Source organism: Terrapene carolina, unplaced genomic scaffold (genome assembly GCF_002925995.2).
Source record: "Terrapene carolina triunguis isolate 2854851 unplaced genomic scaffold, T_m_triunguis-2.0 Scaffold401, whole genome shotgun sequence".
Classification (NCBI taxonomy): domain Eukaryota; kingdom Metazoa; phylum Chordata; order Testudines; family Emydidae; genus Terrapene; species Terrapene triunguis.
The window spans coordinates 65,804-77,827 of NW_020664752.1; positions in this window are offsets into that span (position 1 = coordinate 65,804).

Below are 12,024 nucleotides of genomic sequence, written 5' to 3' on the forward strand. Positions count from 1 at the left end.
GAAACTGGACACTGTCCTCCAGCTGAGACCTCACCAATGCCAACTACAGCAGGACAATGACCTCCCATGTCTGACATATAATGCTCCCGTTAATACACCTCAGAATTATATTTGCCTTTTTCACAACCTCACCGTGCTGTCGACTCATATTCCATTTGTGATCCACCCGAACACCTAGATCCTTTTCTGCCGTCCCACTGCCTAGCCAGTGACGTGGTGCTGAAGGTGTGTCCTTCTGTCCTTTTCAGGTGACAACCCCAGAGCCGGGAGGAGACAGAACGATGACATTCGAAATTAAATGAAAGGTGTGAGCCCTGCTCTGGACACCTCTGCTCTCCCAACAAAGATTGCTTCTGATCAACGGATGCCAGTGGCATAATCAGCCTTGAATCCAAATCTAAATGTGCTCATTTCTCTAGTTGATTTTAGTAAATTCAAATAAAGCATCTTCTGAAACACGGCGTCTACAAGTTCTGTGTCCGGGCAAAAGGCAATAAATGACCTGTCCATTTCCCTGGGGTGAGAATGACAGTGCAATGGCTTTTGCTTCTGATGCATATTGGGCATTTCCCAATGAACATGGCTTATTGGAAAGGTTATAAATCCTCATGCTTCAGGGTTGAAGATGATCACTCTTAGTGGTCAGGAAGGGAACATCACGGGAGACAGATTACCCCACATTTCTCCAGTTCTTTCTCTGAAGCTTGTCATGCTTCCATTGCCGGAGATACTGAACTAGACAGATCTTGAGTCTGGCCTGGCCTGGCCAGTTTTATGTTCCTGGTCGATGCATTGGAGGGAAATGACTCAAAATGACCAGTGGAAATGGCTCCATGTTCTTCGTGAGGTTGGGTGAAGTCCTGGCTCCATTGACATCAATGGCAAAGCTCTGGTCAAGTTCTCACCTCTTATTTCTAAGGTGACAATAACAAACGATCTGAGTTTTCAGCAGTGCTCAGGTCCTGTCATGAATCTTTAGGTGCCTTAACTGATCATTTCCATGCTTGCGAATGGCAAAGGGGTCAGATCCCCGGCTGGCCTCAGTGGGTGTGGGTCAGTATTTAAATGATGGAGTGTTGCCAACTTGACTGCAGTAATGGAACAGCACCCATTGACACCAGCTGGGGATCTGGCCCTATTGACTCCAATGCAGCTGCAGCTGGTTTAAGTCCAAATGTTCATAGATCCCATAGATTCGAAGGCCAGAAGGGGCCATTATGATCATCTAGTCCGACCTCCTGTATAACACAGGCCAGAGAACTTCCCCGAAACAATTCCTGTCTGAGCTAGAGCAGATCTTTTAGAAAAACATTCAGGTTTGATATAAAAATCCCCAGTGATGGCGAATCCACTGTGACCCCTGGTAAATCATTCCAACGGTTAATTACCCTCCCTGGTAAAAATGTGCACCTTATTTCCAGTCTGAATTCATTTAATTCAACTTCTGGCCATTGGATCTCGTTAGAGCTTTGTCGGCTAGACTGGCAAGTCCATTATTTAATATTTGTTCCTCGTGTAGATACTGATCCTTCCCCCTCCACCTCCTCTGAGTTAAAATAAACAAACTCAGCTCCTGGAGTCCAAGTTTTCTAATCCTTTCATCATGTTCGCAGCTCTTCTCTGAGCCCTTTCCAACTTCTCAGCCTCCTTCTTTGACTGGTGGCCACCAGGACTGGACACAGGATCCAAGCAGCTGTCGCCCCAGGGCCAAATGCAGAGGGCACGTAACCGCTCTGCTCCTCCTTGAGATTCCCATGTTTACATGTCCCAGGAGCACATTAGCCCCTTAGTGATTCTCAGTGGTCAGCATGATGGTCTTGGCCCAGGGTGGACCGGGGAATACGCTAGGAATGGCCTTGAAAGTGAAGACCACGTAAGTCTGATGTGCTAGAGAAGGGGTAGCCAATGGAGGGATTCAAAATTGAAAGAGAGGGTTGATCTCTTTGCTTTAATTGTCATCCTGGGTGCTGAAAACCAGGGCTGAGATGTCTGGAGGTGGGCACCAAAACACCAGCCAAACCCAGAGGCCACATTTGGCCACGCTGATGCCAGGCCCAATGTAGAGTCTAGAAGCAGACCCACAACTCCCTCCCCTTGGGGGAAGACGTGCGCCTCGGCTGCCTCGTTAACAGCGGGTAACCAAAGCGAATTCCACTGGGGCTTGTTAAAAAGGAAGCGCAAAGTGGCTCCGCTGGGCATTGATAATCGTCGTGCCCGGGGGATTGCGAGGAGACGCAGGCAGCAGATAGATAACAATGAAATTAATTGGAAAAAAGTGGGGGGTGGCTGAGAGTGAGGCGAAGGTTGTTTGATTTGTTTTCGGGTGATGCTGCAATATCCCGGTCAGTGTGGGAGTTGGGTGGCACCATGTCACAGACGGGTCAGGGCTGGGGTGAGACCACGTTCCACCAGGGCTTTTTGGGGGGCTTTTTTGCAGCAAAAATTTCCCTCCGTGCCTATGTTTCTGCCTCTGGGCCTGTGCTCTGCAGCCCCCCGCGCCAGGAAGGCCTGTCTCCGAGAACTATTCACAGCCTTGCGGGGCCCGATGTGGGCATGTGCAAACAGGGCCGGCTCTATTGTTTTTGCCGCTGCGGACGGCGGGGGCAGTCCATGTGCCGTTAGGGCGGCCCGCGTGTTTCCGTGGCGGCGGCAATTCGGCGGCACCTTCTGTCTTCAGCTGGAAGACAGAAGCCGCCAAGTTGCCGCCACGGGGAGCTGAACATAGAAGCTGCCGCCGAATTGCTGCCGAAACGTGCATGCTGCCCTAACGGTACACAGACTGCCCCCGCCGTCCGCGGCGGCAATTCGGCACGCTGCTTGGGGCGGCAAAAACACACGGACTGCCGCCCCTTGCAGATTGCCGCCCCAAGCACCTGCTTGGAATGCTGGTGCCTGGAGCCGGCCCTGTGTGCAAAGGCCGCCCACTGGCTCGGGAATCTCGGGCAAGTTCGTGCAAGGAGGGGCTCCCGTAAAGCTCTCCCACAGTGCAACTCGCCACAGGGCATTTTGGGAAGGGCTTGCAATGCCTCATGGGACCAAAACATGGTTGCAGGGGGGAATGGGAACATGGCTTCCAGGGGAGTTCTCCAACCCCTGGGCTCATCGTTATGAGAGGGCCACTGCTCGCCGAAACACCAGAGGTACCGAGCTCCAGAGAAAGCGCCTGGTTGTGGATTCCAAGCAGAAAAGGGCACCTCCCTGCTCTCTGGACTTAGGCCCCTTCCTCTGAGAGAAGGGTGGGGTCTTAGCACACGCCCCCTCTGATCAGCAGCTCCCATTGGCTAGCTTCGGCAGCTCCCCGCCTAGTGTGCTGGCTCTGGCCATTCTTATTCTCTGACCCCTTTTTCCCTGCATTCATTGTGCAGCCACCTAGGCGCAGGGCTCGGGCTTTGTGAATCGCAGCGCGTTCCTGTGATCTTCCAGGACCCACAGCGTAGGTCCTGCAACGCTCAGCGCTGCAACAGTTAAATCCCTCTGTACCTCCAGGCCCATAGTGCCTAGCCCTTAATCCAGCCCTGGACATGGGCCTCGAGTGCCTGCAGAATCGGAGACTATGAAGTAAGAGGGGACCATTGTGATCATCTACTCTGACCTCCTGTGTGACACAGGCTTTAGAACGTCCCTGTACTCATTCCCGTTTGACCGAGAGCCGCTCGTTTAGAAAAACGGCCCGTCAAGCTTTCCAAATGACCAGTGATAGAGAATTCCCCCGCCCAGCACTTGGTAAAGTGTTCTAATGGTTCATTACCCTCCCTGTTAATACTTTACACCTTATTGCCAGTCTGAATTTGTCTAGCTTCAACTTCCAGCCACTGGATCGTGTTAGACCTTTCTCTGCTGGAATGAAAACAAATTTCTGTTTCCCTGTAGGCTCCGAAAGCCTGGGATCAAGTCACCATTTAACCTTCTCCTTGTTCAACTAAATAGTTTGAGCTCCTTGGTTGCATCACTCTGAGGCAGGTTTTATAACCCTTCAATCATTCTCGTGGCTCTTCTCTGACCCCCTCCAACGTATCAACATTCGTCTTCAATGTGGGCACCAGAACTGGACACAGGATCCCAGCAGCGGAGGCCTCTCAGAGTTAAAGAAGGACATGTTGGAGACAGCAGACTTGCCAGAGGATTTTAGAACTTCAATGTGTATCCAAATCTCAGAAAAGAACAACGCTATGGACTGCCAAATGCCCAGGTAAAATAACCTCTCTGCTCCTACTCGAGATTCCCTGATTTGCTCATCCCAGGATCACATTAGCCCTTTTTGCCCACAGCTTCACACTGGGAGCTCATGTTCAACTGATTATCCACCGTGACCCCCAAATCTTTCTCAGAGTCGCTGCTTCCCAGGAGAGACTCCCCCAGCCTGTAGGTAGGACCAACGTTCTTTGTTCCTAGATGGACGACTTTACATTTGGCCATATTAAAATCACAGGCGCCAACTTTCGTTGGTGCCGGTGGGTGCTCGCGCCCCCCTGGCCCCGGCCCAGCCCCCAGCCCCGCCCTGACTCCACCCCCTCCCTGCCCCATTTGGACCCCTACCCAAAATCCCCGCCCCGGCCACGCCGCGTTTCCCCTCCCTCCCAGACTTGCCACGCGAAACAGCTGTTTCGCGGCACAAGCGCTGGGAGGGAGGGAGGAAGGAAGGGAGGGGGAAGAAGCAGGATGCGGCGGCGCGCTCAGGGGAGGAGGCGGAGGTGAGCTGGGGCGGGGAGCTGCTGGTGGGTGCTAGGCACCCACCAATTTTTCCCCGTGGGTGCTCCAGTCCCGGAGCACCCACGGAGTTGGCGCCTATGATTAAAATGTGTATTGTTCACTTGCGCCCACTTTGCCAACCGATCCAGGTCGCTCTGTATCAGTTACATCATTTACCAGTCCCCCAATCGCTGTGTCATCTGCGAACTTCATCAGTGATGCTGATTTTATGTTTTCCCACAGCTCGCTGATAAAAATGTTAGCACAGGGCCAACAACTGATTCCTGCGGGACATCACTGGAAACAACCCTGCTTGAGGATGTTTCCCCATTTACAATCACATTTTGAGACCTGTCAGTTAGCCAGTTTTTAACCCATGTAATGTGTGCATTCATGAAAACAAGGACCAATTAACTTGGGAACATCTCAGAGATGCTATCAAAGAACCTGCAGATAAACATGTAGGCAAGAAGTTACTAGCTACTAAAAGCCCCTGAAAATAGACAAAATCATTGCTCTGCTAGATGAAAGAAGGAAAGTAAAAGCACACGGATCGACAACAGAAAACAAATACTAAAGCCTAGCTAAAATGATAAATAATAAATGCAGATCAGCAAAGTCTTAATGGCTGAATGAGAAATGCAAATAATTTGAAGAACTGGATAAAGAAGATAAACGAAGTGAGATGTATCAAAAGGTTTGATTACAGAAGGAAAGTGACCAATACGACCCTTACGGACAAAAAGGAACCATATCTGACAGGCCCTAAAGACAATAACGAGAGATGGTGAGAATATGGCCTGGTCTACACTAACCCCCCAAGTCGAAGTAAGGTACGCAACTTCAGCTACGTGAATAACGTAGCTGAAGTCGACATACCTTACTTCGAACTTACCGCGGTTCAGACGCGGTCCACACGCGGCAGGCAGGCTCCCCCGTCGACTCCGCGGTACTCCTCTCGTTGAGCTGGAGTACCGCAGTCGACGGCGAGCACTTCCTGGTTCGATTTATCGCGTCCAGACCAGACGCGATAAATCGAACCCAGAACTTCGATTGCCAGCCGTCGAACTACCCGGTAAGTATAGACCAGCCCTTTAGGAATGAATTATATGGTGATGATAGGCCTGAAAAATTTCAACTAGAGATCAATCAAATAAGCGCCTGTCAATAATGGATGAAGACAGCATGGTAGCAATAAAAAGACGTCTGAATGGAAAAGCAGTAGGTTGTGATGGAAAACCAGCTGATTTAAAGCATAGGGGCTGAAGGCTCCAAAGGCCTCTCAGAGTTAATGAAGAACATGTGGGAGACAGCAGACTTGCCAGAGGATTTTACAACTTCAATGCGTATTCAAATCTCAGAAAAGAACAACGCTACGGACTGTAACAACTACAGAACAAGCAGCCGAGTATCTCAGATACTTTTGCAAGTTGTTCAGAACCGAGTACAAGGAAAGACTGATCAGGAAATAAGCAAACAACAAGATGATTTTGAATGTGGAAAAGGCACCATAAACGCCATTGTGAAACTGTGATGCGCATATTAGAAAGATCAGTTGAAAAGGTGAAAACAATATACTTGTGTTTCATTGACTTCCAAAAAGCATTTGACAGAAGCTACCACTACAAACTGCTCAATATATTCAGATCTGTAGGGACTGATGGGTACGAATGCCGAGTAATAAAACAATTATACTGGAATCAGAAGACAATTATAATGGGAAATGAAAATGAAAATCTAATAGAGATCTAGAGAGGAGTGAGATAAGGCGGTATGATGTCACTGACTTTATTTGACATTTATAGTGAGTATTTGATTAAATTAATTGAGGAAACAGAGGAAGGTATTAAGATGAATGGAAAATGAGCGAATAACATTCATTATGCAGATGACACAGTGCTGTTGGGTGATTCAGAAGAAGGTGGAGATTATATATGAATATGGCAAAGAATATGGTCTAGAATTGAATGTGGACAGGACAAAAACTACGGTGGCATGCAAGGATCCTTGGAAAACATACAAGATTTCAGGGAAAGACACAACCATACAACAAGAGAGCAATTATTGCTAGTTAGGAAGCACCACAACAGAAGATGGAAGACTGGATACTGAAGTCAGCACCAGAATAGCAAGAGTGCAAGAGATATTCTGGAAGAAGAAACCTCTGATGAGAAGGGACATAAATCTGAAGACTAAATTCTAACTCTTGCAAACGTACATTTGGTCTGTGTTAAGTTACAGCTGGAAACATGGATATTCCAACAATCGATAATAAAGAAATTACAATCCTTTGAATGATGGTGTTACAAGAGAATTCTGGAAATATCATGGATAGACCATGTAACCAACAACAAAGCACTGGAGATGACTGAAACTAAGCAAATGTTAATTGGACGGCTTATGAAAAGAAAGGTTCAATTTGCAGGGGACATTTTAAGAGGTTCCGCGAGAGGCGCATGTTTACGGGCACCGGAAGGGAAAGTCGATGGCAGAAGAACACAAAGCAGAAAAAGAAGTTCTGGGATGGACGAAGGATGGATCAAAAAGACTACTCATCCCCAAAGAGATTAGCAGAGGTCCATACACAATGGGGTACCTTGGTTGCAAACCTCCAGTGATGGATATGCCATATAAGAAGAAGACGAACGTGTGTCATGCTGACTTTGCACCAGGTGCATACAATCATGGTAGTATCATGAGGCGAAATGAGAATGAAGACAAAATGGAGCTGCCTGTTACTGAGGGCTGGTTTCTCCAATGAAGTCGAAACTTTGTTGCTCCCAAAAGCAAGCGCCGCTCGTGAACTGAATCTGTAGCGCAGGGACTTTGCCCTCCTTTGTCTGGTTCTTTCGCATGGTCCCTGAATGTGAACGTAGCAGAACTCAGGGAGAAAGATGATGTTTGTGAAGGGACGAAGAATAAGCAGATTTAGCAAAGATGGGATCTGAACCCACGTATCAAGAGCACAATATATAACCACCTCATTGCCTTAATCACTCAGCCAGGAGGAGATAAGCATTTATCTCCTTCTAAAATCTTGATTTACCTATTACCAAGGGTGGGCTTTCTAACACACAATTTCTGTGCTATTAGACATGAGTGACTAAGGAAAAGGATCACACCCCAGAAACAGACCCTGAGGGGGCATAGCTGGATTTGCTCTTTGGATTCTGCATCTCATAAAAATGGATATGCTCCAGTTCAACCACAGCTATTGGAACGGAAACAAGAATTAATTCGGAGAACCACCCTGGCCTGCACCATGCTGGAGGTCAGATGAGACACACATAATTGTCCTTTCGGGACCTGCAGTCTAGGAACTGGTCTGTGGTTTTGAACTGAGGGCAGAGAGGAGATACAAGCCTGCGTCTCCAGCACCAGGGGTTATTTCTAAAGAATATGGACTGGATTCTGTTCACATTTAAACCAATCCAGAACAACTTCATCTTGGTCAGGTGTGACTCCAGATTGACTCTGGGGAAGCCGAGATCAGAATCCAGTCAGGGGCTGGCTCAGGATTGACCCTGGGTGATGCTCCCCCAAGGTTTGCCCAAGGCACCAGTAAGCGTTTCAGACTGGCAGGCGCACAGAGTGAACTGGGAGCAGGGAAGGCGTGGTAATTGTCTCCTGGGGGTGGGGACAGCGCCTTCCAACAGATCCCAGAGGTGCTAGGATATTTCAAAGCTTTGGAAATGCGACCGCCCCTACAAAGCAATTAAATCCTTCTCCAGCCGAGAGCTGTGTCTTCTCGCAAGGGGCTGGTGTTGTAAGAGGCAGAGATGTCCAGAGCCCCTGCTCCATCCAGCCTCGGTGAAGCACTCCATTGATGTCTGCGCCAGGAATGGGATGGTCTTCGCAAACACCAACCCACATCTGTGCACACCTGGACCCAGTGTGACGTCCCCTTTGCACGGATCCGGAGCTGAAGGTAAAGACTGTACCTCTTCCCCAATGGCTGAGAGCCCTGCTGGGGTGAATCAGTATCAGGCCTGGGCGGTGGCATGCTGGGCCCCTAATCCAAAACCCAGGATGTCTGCAATGGGTTTGGGATGGGGCCCGCCACATTCAGAGAAGCGCCTGGTTTAAGAGGATGGTCCTACCACAGACAGCCTCCTCAGCACACGGAGCATAGGTGGACGTGACAGTCCACACCCCTGTATTCCCCCCCTTTTAGGATTTCTAAGGGTACGTCCAGATCGATTTATCAGGGATCGATATATCGTGTCTCGTTAAGACGCGATATATCGATCCCCGAACGCGCTCCCCATCAACTCCGGAACTCCACCGGAGCGAGCGGCGGTAGTGGAGTCGACGGGGGAACTGCGGCCGTCGATCCCGCGCCGTGAGGACGGGCGGTAAGTCGGAATAAGATATGTCGACTTCAGCTACAGTATTCCAGTAGCTGAAGTTGCGTATCTTACATCGACCCCCCTCCCCGCCCCAGTGTAGACTAGGCCTTAATCTCAACCCGTATACGTCAGGAGTAATTTGAAACCTTTATAAAACAGCTTTCTTAAATTCAGAATATTTCAAAGCTTCCTGAACTGGCATTTCAGTAAATACATTCAAAACTTTACCAGACAGTTTTGCAGTCGGGGTGGGGACTTCCTTGTCAGAGCCCCAGCACATCTGGGCTTGCCGCATCAGTTATGAAAGTAAAAAAATTGCTTGAGCCCGGGCACCTCTTTCATCACAAATGAAGCATCGGGTACGTCCACACTGCGCATTCAGCCCAGCTCTGTTACAGATGCTGGACCCGGGTCTCCCAGCCATGCCAGCACGCCCACTCTGCGCCACACAGCCCTTCTGCCTCAGGGCTGTGACTTGGGCTGCGTCCACATTGCAAAATGCTGTGCTGAGTCAGACTGGTTTGTGTGTGGACAGAAGTGGGCCTTGGTCTCAGACTTGAGTCAGAGTCTGGGTTGGGTGTGCGGTGTAGACACACCCTGCTCGGCTGGCAGGCTAGATGGCCTAGTGGTTAGATTTCTAGCATGTGGGAGTCTAGGTTTTAATCCCCTGCTTTGCCACAGGCTTTCCGTGTGCCCTTGAGCCAATCACCCAGGGTATGTCTATTCTGCCAGGACGAGGAATGATTGCAGGATGGGGGAATCTACCCAATCTAGTTAGCTCAGGTATATCTCTGTTTGCTGTAATCACACCTCCAAATTGCAGCCTCAACCTACCCTCTCTGTGCCTCAGGGTACATCTACATTGCAAAAAAAAAATAACCCCACAACAGCAAGTCTCAGAGCCTTGGGCTATGGAATCAGGCTTGCCCTGCAGGGCTGAAAACACTGTGGGGCAGCGAAGACATTCCCACCAGAGCTCCCAGACCAACCCCCCTCGCTGGGTCTCAGAGCCAGAGCTCCAGAGCTAGCGGAAACATCTACACAGCTGTTTTGAGACCCACAAGCCTGAATCCATAGATCTGGGCTCTGAGACTTTCTGCAGTGTTTTTTTTGTGTGTAGATGCACCCCTGTTCCCTGTCTGTAATATGGGAGTAATGGCCCTGCATGACAAGGTGTTGTAAGGATCGGGGGGTGCTTAGGTGGGGCTGTAGATAGATTCTGATCTCGGGTCTCCCAGCTAAGCTATGCATGGCCTGGGATTTTCAAGTCATGGGAAATTCCACAATTTTGAAATTTGTTTCTGGAACAAAACATCATATTTTGAAATTTCCCACACAATGAAATTTTCAACAACAACAAAATTGGGGCTCAATCCAAAAGTTTTGTTTCTCTAAAATTAAAAAGCTTCATTTCTATAAAAGCGAAATGTTTTGTTTCCCTGTTCTGTTAATCCCTCGGAAGCACCTGGCAATGTCCACTGTTGGAAGACAGGATACTACGCTAGATGGACCATGGTCTGACCCAGTGTGGTCATTCCTGTGTTATGTTCTTGTCACAATTTGGTGAGTCTTTGCATTCCCATTTGTGGAGGGGATATCCACACCTTCCATGTGTTGTCTGAGCATAGTTATGTCTGCCCACGGGGAAGGTGGCTCATTTTGGATCAGACTGGCTGGGCAATAATCTCATGGTGAAATGTCACCATGACATTGTAAGGTTGTGAATTCTCCCGTAGGATGTGATGCAGGAGCAGCGGAAGCTTCCTAAAAGTGGGGGGGCCACCGGCACCTGAACTGTGGCCACACACCCCTGCACCACCTCTTCCCCTGAGGTCCCACCCCTGTGCCATGCTTTCACCCCCAAGCCTCCACCCTGCCCCTTCCCCCGAGGCTCTGCCCCCATGCCACCTTTTCCCCCCAAGGCTCTGCCCTCAAACCGCTTCTTCCCCCCAGACCTCACCCCCAATTGCTCTTCTCTGCCCCCTCCCCCATTGCTCACCCTTAGGGCCAGTAAAAAGGGGGGGCATGGCCCCCTGATCCCCCTGATGTGATGCCTCCAAAGCCAGCCAGCCCTGCCTAGGCTGAAGCCATTCAACAGACCTGGCCCAAGCAATGGAAGATGGGATCAGCTCAGCTGCATGCAGTTGGTGAACAGGGCCCTCGAGAGGCCAGGGCAGGAGGTGGCAGGGAACGAACGACTTGCATTTTAGCAAACACAAGCAGGGGGACGAGCTGGGAGCCTCCGTGTTCACCAGATGCCGCGTCGCCGTCCTCACAGCCTGGATGGGCCGTGTTGCAAACCTCGCGGCCTGGGCAGCCTGAAGCTGGATCCGTGGCCATGGGGCCGGGAGGGCACCAGGCAGAGCCCCCAGGACCTCTCCCCCTGTCACCGGAGAAGGAGCCACCTCAGGGTCCTGCCCTTGGAGGTCAGCATCACCCTGCTGGAGGTGTGGGGTGGGGGTGAGAAAAGGGGCGGGGCCAGTGGCGTAGCCAGGGTTGCAGCCGAGGAGGAGCGGCAGAGAAAAAAGGTGCCGGTCCTTCGGTGGCATTTCGGTGGCCCTGCGCATGCGCCGAAATGCTGCCGAAAGACGGAACGGTGCATGCGCAGGGCCACCCCGCTTCCCCATCCGGAGCGCTGTCCGGGGCACCGAGACCCCCGGCCACGCTCTCAGGGCTGGAGTCCCGGCTGGAGCGCTGGGAGCCCGCGGCCCCGCTGCGCTGGCTGGAGCGCCGGGAAGCGGGAGCCAGCCCTCGGCCCCGTTCCGCCGGCCGCCCGGAGCGGCGGGAGCCAGCCCGCGGCCCCGTTCCGAAGGCGCCACTTTTGGGGAATGTGGTCAGGGGAAGCGGCCGCTTCCCCTGAAACCCACTAGCTACGCTACTGGGCGGGGTCTGTGGCAGGTAATATGGGGAAGGGGAGGGGCAGGTGATGAGGGTAGGGTGACCAGATCACACAGGTGAAATATCGGGACGTGGGGGGGGGGGGGGG